This window comes from Ambystoma mexicanum, chromosome 14 (assembly GCF_040938575.1).
Source record: "Ambystoma mexicanum isolate Mex_15411 chromosome 14, UKY_AmexF1_1, whole genome shotgun sequence".
NCBI lineage: Eukaryota > Metazoa > Chordata > Amphibia > Caudata > Ambystomatidae > Ambystoma > Ambystoma mexicanum.
In genome coordinates this window covers 467,585,271-467,605,027 of record NC_090940.1, presented here as the reverse complement: position 1 = coordinate 467,605,027, position 19,757 = coordinate 467,585,271, and positions in this window count along the sequence as shown.

Here is a 19,757-nt window from a genome sequence, read left to right as displayed (position 1 = left end):
GATTTTGTCTCTGGTTATTGTTCATACCTGCCATATCAGGCCGATATCCTACCCGGGGTCTATCCCCTAAATATCTAGGGCTGATGTAGCTCTCTCTATTACTAGGATCATGTGTTTGGAACATTGGTACAGGAAATGGCGATCTTTGTTGATTACCCCTTTGTTCAGGGGTCACATTATTTTTACCTTGGCTTTGAGCAGACTCAAGGGACATTTTGGCTGACCTGATTTCCATTACTGTGGCTGAGGGTTCTTTAGATTTAGGCCTGGTATCTTTCATTTTATCACTTTCTCTACCCTGACAATAGAGTACCTCATATAGCTTTGTGCTTTGATGTACAATCCATTCAAGGAACTTGTCACGGTCAAATTCACGGACCAATTGGGATATGATGTCTTTCTGTAGCCCATAGAAGTATGCAGTTTTAAACTCATTGGAATTTGAGTCAAAAGATATATCAAAGCGAGAGAATGCTCTTTTTAAGTCTTGTAAGAATTGGCGAGGGGATGTATTAGGTCCAGCAGTAATTGTGTACGCGACTTTCTTTGCCTCCTGCAATGACTGAAAAGGAGAAAAATGACGCCTAATTTCTTTTTCAAACTCCAGCCATGTCATATTCTGCTGTTCATTTAATCCCCTTATGATGCTGGCCGTCGGGGCATCTAAAGTTAAATGAAAATATTGTCTGTACTGTTCCCTAGGTATCTGGAGTGCTTTAAAAATGTCATGTACCGCTTCTAAGTGATCCTCAATGCAGCATTCACCTCCCTTTTTAAATGGTTTGATCAGGGCTTTAATGGATTTCATTATTTTTATGGGGCTACTTGTTGCAATACATGGAATTGCACTATTTTGTGATTCAATCCTGTTTTCAGGTGTATGATATTGGTGGCTGCCCCCAATGGGAGTATCAAATCCCCCAAGGGCGCTGCAACCAAGTTCAGTCACCGGCCCAGTCACTGGGGCACTAGCTCTTTGGGCAGAGCTAGAATTCACCTCCACTCCATTGAATGTGGTACCCTGCCGCCTCTCCTGGGACCTGGGAATGCACATTTGCTGTTCTAAGTCCTTACACTTTTTAAGGAGTCAGTTGGCTTCATCTTGCAAATAATTATTTTCATCATTCATTTTATTAATCACCTCCTGCATATCGCACATTTGCATTTGGCATTCATTGAACTCTTTATTTCTCTTGTCTCTTTCTTGAATCATTTTAATCATTTCTTGTTCTGCACTCTGGAGATCACCTTCTTTTTCGCAATGTTCTTTTTGTAAAATCTGCATTTCTGAAACAACCTCATCTTTATCCTGCCTAATGTGATCCACTAAGGCTTTTAAGTGTGCCAATTCTTGCTCACTATCTTCAAATTGTTTCTTGCTTTTGGATAACTGAGTATCAAAGTCTCTGCATTTTAATTGCATGTCTTTTTGGCATACATCCAATTCTGCTCTCAACATTTCCTGATTTTTACTTGCCCCCTCTAATTCAGTCTTTAACCTGTTAATTAGCTGAGTATCATTCTCTTGCATTCGCAGGGACTTGTTTAAAATAAACCATATTTTGCCGCATAGCCGTATTAAACAGTCTTTCTCTGCACTTTTATCGGCTGCATTCAATAATCTTGTAAGGCAGACCTGAATTATGCTGCCTTCTGCAAAAATATTGTCTAGTTTTTCTTTCTGCACCTCACCCTGAATGCGGTTACTCCATTCTAACGTGCTATTCGAAGACCAATTCCCATGTGCAAATAACTTTGCCTCTAAATATTGCACTAGATCTGAGAATGTGGTTTCCCTTTGTGACATTCTGAAATTCGTTTTTAGTGGCACACTGCTATTATAAAATGGGTTCCCTTTAATGTGCAAATGGCAGTGTGAGACACACTTGCCACGCCCAGTAGGTACTCTATGATCACTTTCCCGGCCTGCAACGCACCATTAATATGTAGGGTATTTTGTGGAGATTTGGGGCCTGACGGTATTTTATTACCGCCGAAAAATAACTTAGCAATAATCACTCTTTGTATTCAGATTTGGCCATGTGCAACAATAATACAATGGACATGCATTATTTCAGCACCCAGACCTGCATATTTGGTATACGTGGTTGGTGGTATTTTGGTGAGCATAATTCCCTTGTTTTATTTGTGGCCCCAATGTCCAGAATCCCTTATCTTTGCTTAGATTTTTCGTGTGATCACTAGAGAGACCTCAGACCTACATTTTAGGAATACCACATTTTCAGTGATAGTGTTGGTGTGCCACCATGGGCGAACTCACTGACTTATTTACGACAGAGAGCTATATATGGTAGTCTTGTGGTAATTTCCACTACCTTATATACGGTAGGGAGCTATGTTCAGAGAGTCTCTCTTCCCGTTGGCTCATGTACCTCCAACAAGCTATGCTACAGTCACTCACAATTATTCATACTGATTCTGACATGCACACATCTGTCTTAAAATGACCATTGCACTGTTTAAAAATCTCCCCACATCATCGGCATTGTAATGGTAAATAGTCAATACACCACCCGTCTGTTTTCAAATATTTTTCTGTATTATAAAAGTTGCATTTAAACACAATCTCATTCTTTACAGAAATAAATAAAATGGTACAGTAAAAGCATTGTCTATGACACACTGCAAAGAGAGTGGCGGAGAACAGAACTCAAATTGCAACATTAGCATTTGATTAAGGCATGCACAGGAATCCTACACTGACTGCATATTACCGTACACACTCAGCTCCCACACTTCTCATTACCTTATCTTTTTAGTTGTTCTCTTTGGCTGTTCTCTTTGTGAATGTGGCTCCCTTGGATTAACTCCAGCAAAAAGGAACGCTTGCCTTCTCAAACCGGGGTCATTGCCTGGAATTCTCAGCTTTTGCAGATAGGAACGCCTCAGCCAGTGGAAAGGTCCTTCTTTCAGCTCTCCCCAATCTCGACTGCCAAATCTTGACTGTAGCAGGACGCAGGGATCTGCATTCAGTCAGGAATCCCACAGCCAGGTCTTCTCCCCAGTAGTGCAGAAAAATGTCTCCCTGTCTTTTTCCCCGATACTGCCCACTAAAACTTTCATCTCAGCCCTCTGTATGACGTGTCCCAATGAAATCCATCATCTCTCATCCTCCTACTCTTCAACAATAGCTTCGCTTATACATTTGCAATTGTTGCAAATCTGACTTCCTTCTTCCTGCAGTTACTGTGCACAAAAACACGGAGAAGCAGACAAAGAAGAGAAGAAAAAAAAAATCTGCACACACATTTAAATGGCTTTCAGAGTATGCCTAATTCTGCAGTGGAGAACACATTTTATTAGTGGGTTATGTTAAATAAGGTTTTATTAGTCAGGTTAATGGTTAATAGGTTAGCTGTTAATTTTCAAATGTGTCTCTCGCACCATAGGCATTTCAGGTGAAAATAGTGTGCATTTTTAAATGAGCACGTGTGCTTTTAACTGTAAAAATAGATTTGCATCTTATATGTTAAAATCGTTTTTGACTGAATAGTCTGTCTTTCCTTGTTAATCAGGTAACCCATATAGCAATGCACCGCACCCTTGTGGTGGAGCTGCGAAAAAAATTGCTACCTGTGCAGTAGTGCTGTACTCTGTGCTGTTTGCTACCTGTGTAGTAGTGCTGTACTCTGTGCTGTTTGCTACCTGTGCAGTAGTGCTGTACTCTGTACTGTAACATGCCAAATATCCTTACAGGTCTCAGTTTTGATATTAGAAGCATTTTGATATCACATCTCATGCTATCGGAAGGGTCTCAGGATTGGAATGAGAAGGAGCTGGATATCACATCTCATGCTAAAGGAAGGGTCTCAGGTTTGGAAGGGGAAGGATTTGGATATCACATCTCATGTTATAGGACGGGTCACACGTTTGGTATTAGAAGCATTAAGATATCACATCTCATGGTATAGGAAGGGTTTCAGGATTGGAATGGGAAGGAGTTGGAAATCATATCTCATGCTATAGGAAGGGTCTCAGGATTGGATTGGGAAGGAGTTTGATATCAAATCTCATGCCATAGGAAGGGTCTCAGGTTTGGTATTAGAAGCATTGAGATATCACATCTCATGCTATAGGAAGTGTCTGAGGATTGGAATGGGAAGGAGTCGGATATCACATCTCATGCTATAGGAAGGGTCTCAGGTTTGGTAGAAGCATTGAGATATCGCATCTCATGCTATAGGAAGAGTCTCAGGATTGGAATGGGAAGGAGTTGGATATCACATCTCATGCTATAGGACGGCTCTCAGGTTTGGAAGGGGAAGGAGTTGGATATCACATTTCATGTTAGAGGTAGGATCTCAGGTTTGGTATTAGAGGCATTGAGACATCACATCTCATGCTATCAGAAGGGTCTCAGGATTGGAATGGGAAGGAGTTGGATATCACATCTCACGCTAAAGGGAGGGTCTCAGGTTTGGAAGGGGAAGGATTTGGATATCACATCTCATGTTATAGGAAGGATCTCAGGTTTGGTATTAGAAGCATTGAGATATCACATCTCATGCTATCGGAAGGATCTCAGGTTTGGTATTAGAAGCATTGAGACATCACATCTCATGCTATCAGAAGGGTCTCAGGATTGGAATGGGAAGGAGTTGGATATCACATCTCATGCTAAAGGGAGGGTCTCAGGTTTGGAAGGGGAAGGATTTGGATATCACATCTCATGTTATAGGAAGGATCTCAGGTTTGGTATTAGAAGCATTGAGATATCACATCTCATGCTATAGTAAGGGTTTCAGGATTGGAATGGGAAGGAGTTGGATATCACATCTCATGCTAAAGGAAGGGTGTCAGGTTTGGTAGAAGCATTGAGATATCCCATCTCATGCTATAGGAGGGGTCTCAGGATTGGAATGGGAAGGAGTTGGATATCACATCTCATGCCATAGGAAGGGTCTCAGGTTTGGTATAAGCATTGAGATATCACATCTCTGCTATCCAAAGGGTCTCAGGATTGGAATGGGAATGACTTAGATATCACATCTCATGCTATAGGGAGGGTCTCAGTTTTGATATTAGAAGCATTGAGATATCACATCTCATGCTATCGGAAGGGTCTCAGGATTGGAATGAGAAGGAGCTGGATATCACATCTCATGCTAAAGGAAGGGTCTCAGGTTTGGAAGGGGAAGGATTTGGATATCACCTCTCATGTTATAGGACGGGTCACACGTTTGGTATTAGAAGCATTAAGATATCATATCTCATGGTATAGGAAGGGTTTCAGGATTGGATTGGGAAGGAGTTTGATATCAAATCTCATGCCATAGGAAGGGTCTCAGGTTTGGTATTAGAAGCATTGAGATATCACATCTCATGCTATAGGAAGTGTCTGAGGATTGGAATGGGAAGGAGTCGGATATCACATCTCATGCTATAGGTAGGGTCTCAGGTTTGGTAGAAGCATTGAGATATCACATCTCATGCTATAGGAAGAGTCTCAGGATTGGAATGGGAAGGAGTTGGATATCACATCTCATGCTAAAGGAAGGGTCTCAGGTTTGGAAGGGGAAGGATTTGGATATCACATCTCATGTTATAGGACGGGTCTCAGGTTTGGTATTAGAAGCATTAAGATATCACATCTCATGGTGTAGGAAGGGTTTCAGGATTGGAATGGGAACGAGTTGGATATCATATCTCATGCTTTAGGAAGGGTCTCAGGATTGGATTGGGAAGGAGTTTGATATCAAATCTCATGCCATAGGAAAGGTCTCAGGTTTGGTATTAGAAGCATTGAGATATCACATCTCATGCTATAGGAAGTGTCTGAGGATTGGAATGGGAAGGAGTCGGATATCACATCTCTTGCTATAGGAAGGGTCTCAGGTTTGGTAGAAGCATTGAGATATCACATCTCATGCTATAGGAAGAGTCTCAGGATTGGAATGGGAAGGAGTTGGATATCACGTCTCATGTTATAGGAAGGGTCTCAGGTTTGGTAGTAGAAACATTGAGATATCAAATCTCATGCTATAGGAAGGGACGCAGGATTGGAATGGGACGGAGTTTGATATCACATCTCATGCTATAGGAAGGGTCCAGGTTTGGTATTAGAAGCATTGAGATATCGCATCTCATGCTATAGGAAGGGTCTCAGGATTGGAATGGGAAGGAGTTGGATATCACATCTCATGCCATAGGAAGGGTCTCAGGTTTGGTATAAGCATTGAGATATAACATCTCTGCTATCGGAAGTGTCTCAGGATTGGGATGGGAAGGAGTTGGATATCACATCTCATACTATAGGAAGGGTCTCAGGTTCGGAACGGGAAGGAGTTGGATATCCCATCTCATGTTATAGGACGGGTCTCAGGTTTGGTATTAGAAGCATTGAGATATCACATTGCATGCTGTAGGAAGGGTTTCAGGTTTGGAATGGGAAGGAATTGGATATCACATCTCATGTCATAGCAAGGATCTCAGGTTTGGTATTGGAAGCATTGAGATATCACATCTCATGCTATAGGCATGGTCTCAGGATTGGAATGGGAAGGAGTTGGATATTACATTCCTGCTATAGGAAGGGTCTCATGTTTGGAATGGGAAGGAGTTGGATACCACATATGCTATAGGAAGGGTCTCAGGTTTGGAACGGGAAGGAGTTGGATATCACATCTCATGTTATAGGAAGGGTCTCAGGTTTGGTATAAGCATTGAGATATCACATCTCTGCTATCGGAAGTGTCTCAGGATTGGAATGGGAAGGAGTTGGATATCCCATCTCAGGCTATAGGAAGGGTCTCAGGTTTGGTATTAGAAGCATTGAGATGTCACATCTCATGCTAAAGGAAGGGTCTCAGATTGGAATGGGAAGGAGTTGGATATCACATCTCATGCTATATGAAGTGACTCAGGATTCGAATGGGAAGGAGTTTGATATCACATCTCATGCCATAGGAAGGGTCTCAGGTTTGGTAGAAGCATTGAGATATCACATCTCATGCTATCAGAAGGGTCTCAGGATTGGATTGGGAAGGAGTTGGATATCCCATATCATGCTATAGGAAGGGTCTCAGGTTTGGTATTAGAAGCATTGAGATATCACGTCTCATGCTATAGGAAGGGTCTCAGGATTGGAATGGGAAGGAGTTGGATATCACATTTCATGTTAGAGGTAGGATCTCAGGTTTGTTAGAGGCATTGAGATATCACATCTCATGCTATCAGAAGGGTCTCAGGGTTGGAATGGGAAGGAGTTGGATATCACATCTCATGCCAAATGGAGGGTCTCAGGTTTGGAAAGGGAAGGATTTGGATATCACATCTCGTGTTATAGGAAGGATCTCAGGTTTGGTATTAGAAGAATTGAGATATCACATCTCATGCTATCAGAAGGATCTCAGGTTTGGTATTAGAAGCATTGAGATATCACATCTCATGCTCTCAGAAGGGTCTCAGGATTGGAATGGGAAGGAGTTGGATATCACATCTCATGCTTTAGGAAGGGTCTCAGGATTGGAATGGGAAGGAGTTTTATATGACATCACATGCCATAGGAAGGATCTCAGGTTTGGTATTAGAAGCATTGAGACATCACATCTCATGTTATAGGAAGGGTCTCAGGATTGGAATGGGAAGGAGTTGGATATCACATCTCATGCTATAGGAAGGGTCTCAGGTTTGGTATAAGCATTGAGATATCACATCTCATGCTATAGGAAGGGTCTCAGGATTGGAATGGGAAGGAGTTGGATATCATATCTCATGCTATAGGGAGGGTCTCACGTTTGGAAAGGGAAGGAGTAGGATATCACATTTCATGTTAGAGGTAGGATCTCAGGTTTGGTATTAGAGGCATTGAGATATCACATCTCATGCTATCAGAAGGGTCTCATGATTGGAATGGGAAGGAGTTGGATATCACATCTCATGCTAAAGGGAGGGTCTCAGGTTTGGAAGGGGAAGGATTTGGATATCACATCTCATGTTATAGGAAGGATCTCAGGTTTGGTATTAGAAGCATTGAGATATCACATCTCATGCTATCGGAAGGGTATCAGGATTGGATTTGGAAGTAGTTGGATATCCCATCTCATGCGATAGGAAGGGTCTCAGGTTGGAATGGGAAGGTGTTGGGTATCACATCTCATGTTATAGGAAGGGTCTCAGGATTGGAATGGGAAGGACTTCGATATCACATCTCATGTTATAGGAAGGCTCTCAGGTTTGGAAGGGGAAGGAGTTGGATATCACATTTCATGTTAGAGGTAGGATCTCAGGTTTGGTATTAGAGGCATTGAGATATCACATCTCATGCTATCAGAAGGCTCTAAGGATTGGAATGGGAAGGAGTTGGATATCACATCTCATGCCAAAGGGAGGGTCTCAGGTTTGGAAGGGGAAATATTTGGATATCACATCTCGAGTTATAGGAAGGATCTCAGGTTTGGTATTAGAAGAATTGAGATATCACATCTCATGTTATCGGAAGGATCTCAGGTTTGGTATTAGAAGCATTGAGATATCACATCTCATGCTATCAGAAGGGTCTCAGGATTGGAATGGGAAGGAGTTGGATATCCCATCTCATGCTATTGGAAGGGTCTCAGGTTGGAATGGGAAGGAGTTGGATATCACATCTCATGCCATAGGAAGGATCTCAGGTTTGGTATTAGAAGCATTGAGACATCACATCTCATGTTATAGGAAGGGTCTCAGGTTTGGTATAAGCATTGAGATATCACATCTCATGCTATAGGAAGGGTCTCAGGATTGGAATGGGAAGTATTTGGATATCACATCTCATGCTATAGGGAGGGTCTAACGTTTGGAAAGGGAAGGAGTAGGATATCACATTTCATGTTAGAGGTAGGATCTCAGGTTTGGTATTAGATGCATTGAGATATCACATCTCATGCTATCAGAAGGGTCTCAGGATTGGAATGGGAAGGAGTTGGATATCACATCTCATGCTAAAGGGAGGGTCTCAGGTTTGGAAGGGGAAGGATTTTGATATCACATCTCATGTTATAGGAAGGAAATCAGGTTTGGTATTAGAAGCATTGAGATATCACATCTCATGCTAAAGGGAGGGTCTCACGTTTGGAAGGGGAAGGATTTGGATATCACATCTCATGTTATAGGAAGGATCTCAGGTTTGGTATTAGAAGCTTTGAGATATCACATCTCATGCTATAGGAAGGCTCTCAGGATTGGAATGGGAAGGAGTTGGATATCACATCTCATGCTATAGGAAGGCTCTCAGGATTGGAATGGGAAGGAGTTGGATATCACATCTCATGCCATAGGAAGGATCTCAGGTCTGGTATTAGAAGCATTGAGACATCACATCTCATGTTATAGGAAGGGTCTCAGGATTGGAATGGGAAGGAGTTGGATATCACATCTCATGCTATAGGAAGGGTCTCAGGTTTGGTATAAGCATTGAGATATCACATCTCATGCTATAGGAAGGGTCTCAGGATTGGAATGGGAAGTAGTTGGATATCACATCTCATGCTATAGGGAGGGTCTCACGTTTGGAAAGGGAGGGAGTGGGATATCACATTTCATGTTAGAGGTAGGATCTCAGGTTTGGTATTAGAGGCATTGAGATATCACATCTCATGCTATCAGAAGGGTCTCAGGATTGGAATGGGAAGGAGTTGGATATCACATCTCATGCTAAAGGGAGGGTCTCAGGTTTGGAAGGGGAAGGATTTTGATATCACATCTCATGTTATAGGAAGGAAATCAGGTTTGGTATTAGAAGCATTGAGATATCGCATCTCATGCTATCGGAAGGATCTCAGGTTTGGTATTAGAGGCATTGAGATATCACATCTCATGCTATCGAAAGGGTATCAGGATTGGATTTGGAAGTAGTTGGATATCCCATCTCATGCTATAGGAAGGGTCTCAGGTTGGAATGGGAAGGAGTTGGATATCACATCTCATGTTATAGGAAGGGTCTCAGGATTGTAATGGGAAATACTTCGATATCACGTCTCATGCTATAGGAAGGCTCTCAGGTTTGGAAGGGGAAGGAGTTGGATATCACATTTCATGTTAGAGGTAGGATCTCAGGTTTGTTAGAGGCATTGAGATATCACATCTCATGCTATCAGAAGGGTCTCAGGATTGGAATGGGAAGGAGTTGGATATCACATCTCATGCCAAAGGGAGGGTCTCAGGTTTGGAAGGGGAAAGATTTGGATATCACATCTCGTGTTATAGGAAGGATCTCAGGTTTGGTATTAGAAGAATTGAGATATCACATCTCATGCTATCGGAAGGATCTCAGGTTTGGTATTAGAAGCATTGAGATATCACATCTCATGCTCTCAGAAGGGTCTCAGGATTGGAATGGGAAGGAGTTGGATATCACATCTCATGTTATAGGAAGGGTCTCAGGATTGGAATGGGAAGGAGTTGGATATCACATCTCATGCTATAGGAAGGTTCTCAGGTTTGGTATAAGCATTGAGATATCACATCTCATGCTATAGGAAGGGTCTCAGGATTGGAATGGGAAGGAGTTGGATATCACATCTCATGCTATAGGGAGGGTCTCACGTTTGGAAAGGGAAGGAGTAGGATATCACATTTCATGTTAGAGGTAGGATCTCAGGTTTGGTATTAGAGGCATTGAGATATCACATCTCATGCTATCAGAAGGGTCTCAGGATTGGAATGGGAAGGAGTTGGATATCACATCTCATGCTAAAGGGAGGGTCTCAGGTTTGGAAGGGGAAGGATTTGGATATCACATCTCATGTTATAGGAAGGATCTCAGGTTTGGTATTAGAAGCATTGAGATACATCTCATGCTAACGGAAGGGTATCAGGATTGGATTTGGAAGTAGTTGGATATCCCATCTCATGCTATAGGAAGGGTCTCAGGTTGGAATGGGAAGGTGTTGGGTATCACATCTCATGTTATAGGAAGGGTCTCAGGATTGAAATGGGAAATACTTCAATATCACATCTCATGCTATAGGAAGGCTCTCAGGTTTGGAAGGGGAAGGAGTTGGATATCACATTTCCCATCTCATGCTATAGGAAGGGTCTCAGGTTTGGTATTAGAAGCATTGAGATATCACATCTCATGCTATAGGAAGGGTCTCAGGATTGAAATGGGAAGGAGTTGGATATCACATCTCATGCCATAGGAAGGGTCTCAGGTTTGGTATAAGCATTGAGATATCGCATCTCTGCTATCGGAAGGGTCTCAGGATTGGAATGGGAAGGAGCTGGATATCACATCTCATGCTAAAGGAAGGGTCTCAGGTTTGGAAGGGGAAGGATTTGGATATCACATCTCATGTTATAGGACGGGTCTCAGGTTTGGTATTAGAAGCATTAAGATATCACATCTTATGGTATAGGAAGGGTTTCAGGATTGGAATGGGAAGAAGTTGGATATCATATCTCATGCTATAAGAAGGGTCTCAGGATTGGAATGGGAAGGAGTTTGATATCAAATCTCATGCCATAGGAAGGGTCCCAGGTTTGGTATTAGAAGCATTGAGATATCACATCTCATGCTATAGGAAGTGTCTGAGGATTGGAATGGGAAGGAGTTGGATATCACATCTCATGCTATAGGAAGGGTCTCAGGTTTGGTAGAAGCATTGAGATATCACATCTCATGCTATAGGAAGAGTCTCAGGATTGGAATGGGAAGGAGTTGGATATCACGTCTCATGTTAAAGGAAGGGTTTCAGGTTTGGTATTAGAAGCATTGAGATATCACATCTCATGCTATAGGAAGGGTCTCAGGATTGGAATGGGAAGGACTTGGATATCACATCTCATGCTATAGGGAGGGTCTCAAGTTTGATATTAGAAGCATTGAGATAACAAATCTCATGATATGGGAAGGGTCTCAGGATTGGAATGGGAAGGAGTTGGATATCCCATCTCATGCTATTGGAAGGGTCTCAGGTTGGAATGGGAAGGAGTTGGATATCACATCTCATGCCATAGGAAGGATCTCAGGTTTGGTATTAGAAGCATTGAGACATCACATCTCATGTTATAGGAAGGGTCTCAGGTTTGGTATAAGCATTGAGATATCACATCTCATGCTATAGGAAGGGTCTCAGGATTGGAATGGGAAGTATTTGGATATCACATCTCATGCTATAGGGAGGGTCTAACGTTTGGAAAGGGAAGGAGTAGGATATCACATTTCATGTTAGAGGTAGGATCTCAGGTTTGGTATTAGATGCATTGAGATATCACATCTCATGCTATCAGAAGGGTCTCAGGATTGGAATGGGAAGGAGTTGGATATCACATCTCATGCTAAAGGGAGGGTCTCAGGTTTGGAAGGGGAAGGATTTTGATATCACATCTCATGTTATAGGAAGGAAATCAGGTTTGGTATTAGAAGCATTGAGATATCACATCTCATGCTAAAGGGAGGGTCTCACGTTTGGAAGGGGAAGGATTTGGATATCACATCTCATGTTATAGGAAGGATCTCAGGTTTGGTATTAGAAGCTTTGAGATATCACATCTCATGCTATAGGAAGGCTCTCAGGATTGGAATGGGAAGGAGTTGGATATCACATCTCATGCTATAGGAAGGCTCTCAGGATTGGAATGGGAAGGAGTTGGATATCACATCTCATGCCATAGGAAGGATCTCAGGTCTGGTATTAGAAGCATTGAGACATCACATCTCATGTTATAGGAAGGGTCTCAGGATTGGAATGGGAAGGAGTTGGATATCACATCTCATGCTATAGGAAGGGTCTCAGGTTTGGTATAAGCATTGAGATATCACATCTCATGCTATAGGAAGGGTCTCAGGATTGGAATGGGAAGTAGTTGGATATCACATCTCATGCTATAGGGAGGGTCTCACGTTTGGAAAGGGAGGGAGTAGGATATAACATTTCATGTTAGAGGTAGGATCTCAGGTTTGGTATTAGAGGCATTGAGATATCACATCTCATGCTATCAGAAGGGTCTCAGGATTGGAATGGGAAGGAGTTGGATATCACATCTCATGCTCAAGGGAGGGTCTCAGGTTTGGAAGGGGAAGGATTTTGATATCACATCTCATGTTATAGGAAGGAAATCAGGTTTGGTATTAGAAGCATTGAGATATCGCATCTCATGCTATCGGAAGGATCTCAGGTTTGGTATTAGAGGCATTGAGATATCACATCTCATGCTATCGAAAGGGTATCAGGATTGGATTTGGAAGTAGTTGGATATCCCATCTCATGCTATAGGAAGGGTCTCAGGTTGGAATGGGAAGGAGTTGGATATCACATCTCATGTTATAGGAAGGGTCTCAGGATTGTAATGGGAAATACTTCGATATCACGTCTCATGCTATAGGAAGGCTCTCAGGTTTGGAAGGGGAAGGAGTTGGATATCACATTTCATGTTAGAGGTAGGATCTCAGGTTTGTTAGAGGCATTGAGATATCACATCTCATGCTATCAGAAGGGTCTCAGGATTGGAATGGGAAGGAGTTGGATATCACATCTCATGCCAAAGGGAGGGTCTCAGGTTTGGAAGGGGAAAGATTTGGATATCACATCTCGTGTTATAGGAAGGATCTCAGGTTTGGTATTAGAAGAATTGAGATATCACATCTCATGCTATCGGAAGGATCTCAGGTTTGGTATTAGAAGCATTGAGTTATCACATCTCATGCTCTCAGAAGGGTCTCAGGATTGGAATGGGAAGGAGTTGGATATCACATCTCATGTTATAGGAAGGGTCTCAGGATTGGAATGGGAAGGAGTTGGATATCACATCTCATGCTATAGGAAGGTTCTCAGGTTTGGTATAAGCATTGAGATATCACCTCACATGCTATAGGAAGGGTCTCAGGATTGGAATGGGAAGGAGTTGGATATCACATCTCATGCTATAGGGAGGGTCTCACGTTTGGAAAGGGAAGGAGTAGGATATCACATTTCATGTTAGAGGTAGGATCTCAGGTTTGGTATTAGAGGCATTGAGATATCACATCTCATGCTATCAGAAGGGTCTCAGGATTGGAATGGGAAGGAGTTGGATATCACATCTCATGCTAAAGGGAGGGTCTCAGGTTTGGAAGGGGAAGGATTTGGATATCACATCTCATGTTATAGGAAGGATCTCAGGTTTGGTATTAGAAGCATTGAGATACATCTCATGCTAACGGAAGGGTATCAGGATTGGATTTGGAAGTAGTTGGATATCCCATCTCATGCTATAGGAAGGGTCTCAGGTTGGAATGGGAAGGTGTTGGGTATCACATCTCATGTTATAGGAAGGGTCTCAGGATTGAAATGGGAAATACTTCAATATCACATCTCATGCTATAGGAAGGCTCTCAGGTTTGGAAGGGGAAGGAGTTGGATATCACATTTCCCATCTCATGCTATAGGAAGGGTCACAGGTTTGGTATTAGAAGCATTGAGATATCACATCTCATGCTATAGGAAGGGTCTCAGGATTGAAATGGGAAGGAGTTGGATATCACATCTCATGCCATAGGAAGGGTCTCAGGTTTGGTATAAGCATTGAGATATCGCATCTCTGCTATCGGAAGGGTCTCAGGATTGGAATGGGAAGGAGCTGGATATCACATCTCATGCTAAAGGAAGGGTCTCAGGTTTGGAAGGGGAAGGATTTGGATATCACATCTCATGTTATAGGACGGGTCTCAGGTTTGGTATTAGAAGCATTAAGATATCACATCTTATGGTATAGGAAGGGTTTCAGGATTGGAATGGGAAGAAGTTGGATATCATATCTCATGCTATAGGAAGGGTCTCAGGATTGGAATGGGAAGGAGTTTGATATCAAATCTCATGCCATAGGAAGGGTCCCAGGTTTGGTATTAGAAGCATTGAGATATCACATCTCATGCTATAGGAAGTGTCTGAGGATTGGAATGGGAAGGAGTTGGATATCACATCTCATGCTATAGGAAGGGTCTCAGGTTTGGTAGAAGCATTGAGATATCACATCTCATGCTATAGGAAGAGTCTCAGGATTGGAATGGGAAGGAGTTGGATATCACGTCTCATGTTAAAGGAAGGGTTTCAGGTTTGGTATTAGAAGCATTGAGATATCACATCTCATGCTATAGGAAGGGTCTCAGGATTGGAATGGGAAGGACTTGGATATCACATCTCATGCTATAGGGAGGGTCTCAAGTTTGATATTAGAAGCATTGAGATAACAAATCTCATGATATGGGAAGGGTCTCAGGATTGGAATGGGAAGGAGTTGGATATCACATCTCATGATAAAGGAATGGTCTCAGGTTTGGAAGGGGAAGGATTTGGATATCACAACTCATGTTATAGGACGGGTGTCAGGTTTGGTATTAGAAGCATTGAGATAGCAAGTCTCCTGGTATAGGAAGGGTCTCAGAATTGGAATGGGAAGGAGTTGGATATCACATCTCAAGCTATAGGAAGGGTCTCGGGATTGGAATGGGAAGGAGTTTGATATCACATCTCATGCCATAGTATGGGTCTCAGGTTTGGTAGAAGCATTGGGATATCACATCTCATGCTATCGGAAGGGTATCAGGATTGGATTTGGAAGTAATTGGATATCCCATCTCATGCTATAGGAAGGGTCTCAGGTTGGAATGGGAAGGAGTTGGATATCACATCTCATGTTATAGGAAGGGTCTCAGGATTGGAATGGGAAGGACTTCAATATCACATCTCATGTTATAGGAAGGCTCTCAGGTTTGGAAGGGGAAGGAGTTGGATATCACATTTCATGTTAGATGTAGGATCTCAGGTTTGGTATTAGAGGCATTGAGACATCACATCTCATGCTATCAGAAGGGTCTAAGGATTGGAATGGGAAGGAGTTGGATATCACATCTCACGCTAAAGGGAGGGTCTCTGGTTTGGAAGGGGAAGGATTTGGATATTACATCTCATGTTATAGGAAGTATCTCAGGTTTGGTATTAGAAGCATTAAGATATCACATCTCATGCTATCGGAAGGATCTCAGGTTTGGTATTAGAAGCATTGAGATATCACATCTCATGCTATCAGAAGGGTCTCAGGATTGGAATGGGGAGGAGTTGGATATCACATCTCATGCTAAAGGGAGGGTCTCAGGTTTGGAAGGGGAAGGATTTGGATATCACATCTCATGTTATAGGAAGGATCTCAGGTTTGGTATTAGAAGCATTGAGATATCACATCTCATGCTATAGTAAGGGTCTCAGGATTGGTAGAAGCATTGAGATATCACATCTCATGCTATAGGACGGCTCTCAGGTTTGGAAGGGGAAGGAGTTGGATATCACATTTCATGTTAGAGGTAGGATCTCAGGTTTGGTATTAGAGGCATTGAGACATCACATCTCATGCTATCAGAAGGTTCTCAGGATTGGAATGGGAAGGAGTTGGATATCACATCTCACACTAAAGGGAGGGTCTCAGGTTTGGAAGGGGAAGGATTTGGATATCACATCTCATGTTATAGGAAGGATCTCAGGTTTGGTATTAGAAGCATTGAGATATCACATCTCATGCTATCGGAAGGATCTCAGGTTTGGTATTAGAAGCATTGAGACATCACATCTCATGCTATCAGAAGGGTCTCAGGATTGGAATGGGAAGGAGTTGGATATCACATCTCATGCTAAAGGGAGGGTCTCAGGTTTGGAAGGGGAAGGATTTGGATATCACATCTCATGTTATAGGAAGGATCTCAGGTTTGGTATTAGAATCATTGAGATATCACATCTCATGCTATAGTAAGGGTCTCAGGATTGGAATCGGAAGGAGTTGGATATCACATCTCATGCCATAGGAAGGGTCTCAGGTTTGGTATAAGCATTGAGATATCACATCTCTGCTATCCGAAAGGTCTCAGGATTGGAATGGGAAGGGCTTAGATATCACATCTCATGCTATAGGGAGGGTCTCAGTTTTGATATTAGAAGCATTGAGATATCACATCTCATGCTATCGGAAGGGTCTCCGGATTGGAATGAGAAGGAGCTGGATATCACATCTCATGCTAAAGGAAGGGTCTCAGGTTTGGAAGGGGAAGGATTTGGATATCACATCTCATGTTATAGGACGGGTCTCAGGTTTGGTATTAGAAGCATTAAGATATCACATCTCATGGTGTAGGAAGGGTTTCAGGAATGGAATGGGAAGGAGTTGGATATCATATCTCATGCTATAGGAAGGGTCTCAGGATTGGATTGGGAAGGAGTTTGATATCAAATCTCATGCCATAGGAAGGGTCTCAGGTTTGGTAGAAGCATTGAGATATCACATCTCATGCTATAGGAAGAGTCTCAGGATTGGAATGGGAAGGAGTTGGATATCACGTCTCATGTTATAGGAAGGGTCTCAGGTTTGGTAGTAGAAACATTGAGATATCAAATCTCATGCTATAGGAAGGGACGCAGGATTGGAATGGGACGGAGTTTGATATCACATCTCATGCTATAGGAAGGGTCCAGGTTTGGTATTAGAAGCATTGAGATATCACATCTCATGCTATGGGAAGGGTCTCAGGATTGGAATGGGAAGGAGTTGGATTTCACATCTCATGCCATAGGAAGGGTCTCAAGTTTGGTATAAGCATTGAGATATAACATCTCTGCTATCGGAAGTGTCTCAGGATTGGGATGGGAAGGAGTTGGATATCACATCTCATACTATAGGAAGGGTCTCAGGTTTGGAACGGGAAGGAGTTGGATATCCCATCTCATGTTATAGGAAGTGTCTCAGGTTTGGTATTAGAAGCATTGAGATATCACATCGCATGCTGTAGGAAGGGTTTCAGGTTTGGAATGGGAAGGAATTGGATATCACATCTCATGTCATAGCAAGGATCTCAGGTTTGGTATTGGAAGCATTGAGATATCACATCTCATGCTATAGGCATGGTCTCAGGATTGGAATGGGAAGGAGTTGGATATTACATTCTTGCTATAGGAAGGGTCTCATGTTTGGAAGGGGAAGGAGTTGGATACCACATATGCTATAGGAAGGGTCTCACGTTTGGAACGGGAAGGAGTTGGATATCACATCTCATGTTATAGGAAGGGTCTCAGGTTTGGTATAAGCATTGAGATATCACATCTCTGCTATCGGAAGTGTCTCAGGATTGGAATGGGAAGGAGTTGGATATCCCATCTCAGGCTATAGGAAGGGTCTCAGGTTTGGTATTAGAAGCATTGAGATGTCACATCTCATGCTATAGGAAGGGTCTCAGATTGGAATGGGAAGGAGTTGGATATCACATCTCATGCTATATGAAGGGACTCAGATTTGGTATTACAAGCATTGTGATATCAAACTCCTTCCCATTCCAATCCTGAGATAGCTTGAGATGTGATATCCAACTCCTTCCCATTCCAATCCTGCGACCCTTCCTATAACATGAGATGTGATATCTCAATGCTTCCAATACCAAACCTGAGACCCGTCCTAATACATGAGATGTGAGATCCAAATCCTTCCCCTTCCAAACCTGAGACCCTTCCGATAGCTTGAGATGTGATTTGAAACTCCTTCCCATTCCAACCCTGAGATAGCTTGAGATGTGATATCCAACTTCTTCGCATTCCAATCCTGAGACCCTTCCGATAGCAGAGATATGATATCTCAATGCTTATACCAAATCTGAGACACTTCCTATAGCATGAGATGTGATATCTCAATACTTCTATCAAACCTCAGACCCTTCCTTTAGCATGAGATGTGATATCCAACTCCTTCCCATTCCAATCCTGAGACCCTTCCTATAGCATGAGTTGTGATATCTCAATGCTTCTAATACCAAACCTGGGACCCGTCCTATAACATGAGATGTGATATCCAAATCCTTCCCCTTCCAAACCTGAGACCCTTCCTTTAGCATAAGATGTGATATCCAAATCCTTCCCATTCAAATCCTGAAACCCTTCCTATAGCATGAGATGTGATATCTCAATGTTTCTAATAAAAAACCTGAGACCCTTCCTATAGCAAGAGATGTGATATCCAAATCCTTCCCATTCCAATCCTGAGACCCTTCCTATAACATGAGATGTGATATCCAACTCCTTCCCATTCCAACCTGAGACTCTTCCTATAGCATGAGAAGGGATATCAAACTCCTTCCCATTCCAATCCTGAGACCCTTCCTATAGCAAGAGATGTGATATCCAAATCCTTCCCATTCCAATCCTGAGATCCTTCCTATAACATGAGATGTGATATCCAATTATTTCCCATTCCAAACCTGAGACCCTTCCTATTGGATGAGATGTGATATCCAACTCCTTCCCATTCCAATCCTGAGACCCTTCCTATACCATGAGATGTGATATCTCAATGCTTCTAATACCAAACCTGGGACCCGTCCTATAACATGAGATATGATATCCAAATCATTCCCCTTCCAACTCCTTCCCATTCCAACCTGAGATCCTTCCTATAGCATGAGAAGGGATATCCAACTCCTTCCCAATCCAATCCTGAGACCCTTCCGATAGCAGAGATGTGATATCTCAATGCTTATACCAAACCTGAGACCCTTCCTATGGCATGAGATGTGATATCCAAATCCTTCCCATTCCAATCCTGAGACCCTTCCTATAGCATGAGATGTGATATCTCAATGCTTCTGCCAAACCTGAGACCCTTCCTTTAGCATGAGATGTGGTATACAAATCCTTCCCATTCCAAACCTGAAACCCTTCCTATAGCATGAGATGTGATATCCGACTCCTTCCCAATCCAATCCTGATACCCTTTCGATAGCATGAGATGTGATATCTCAATGCCTCTAA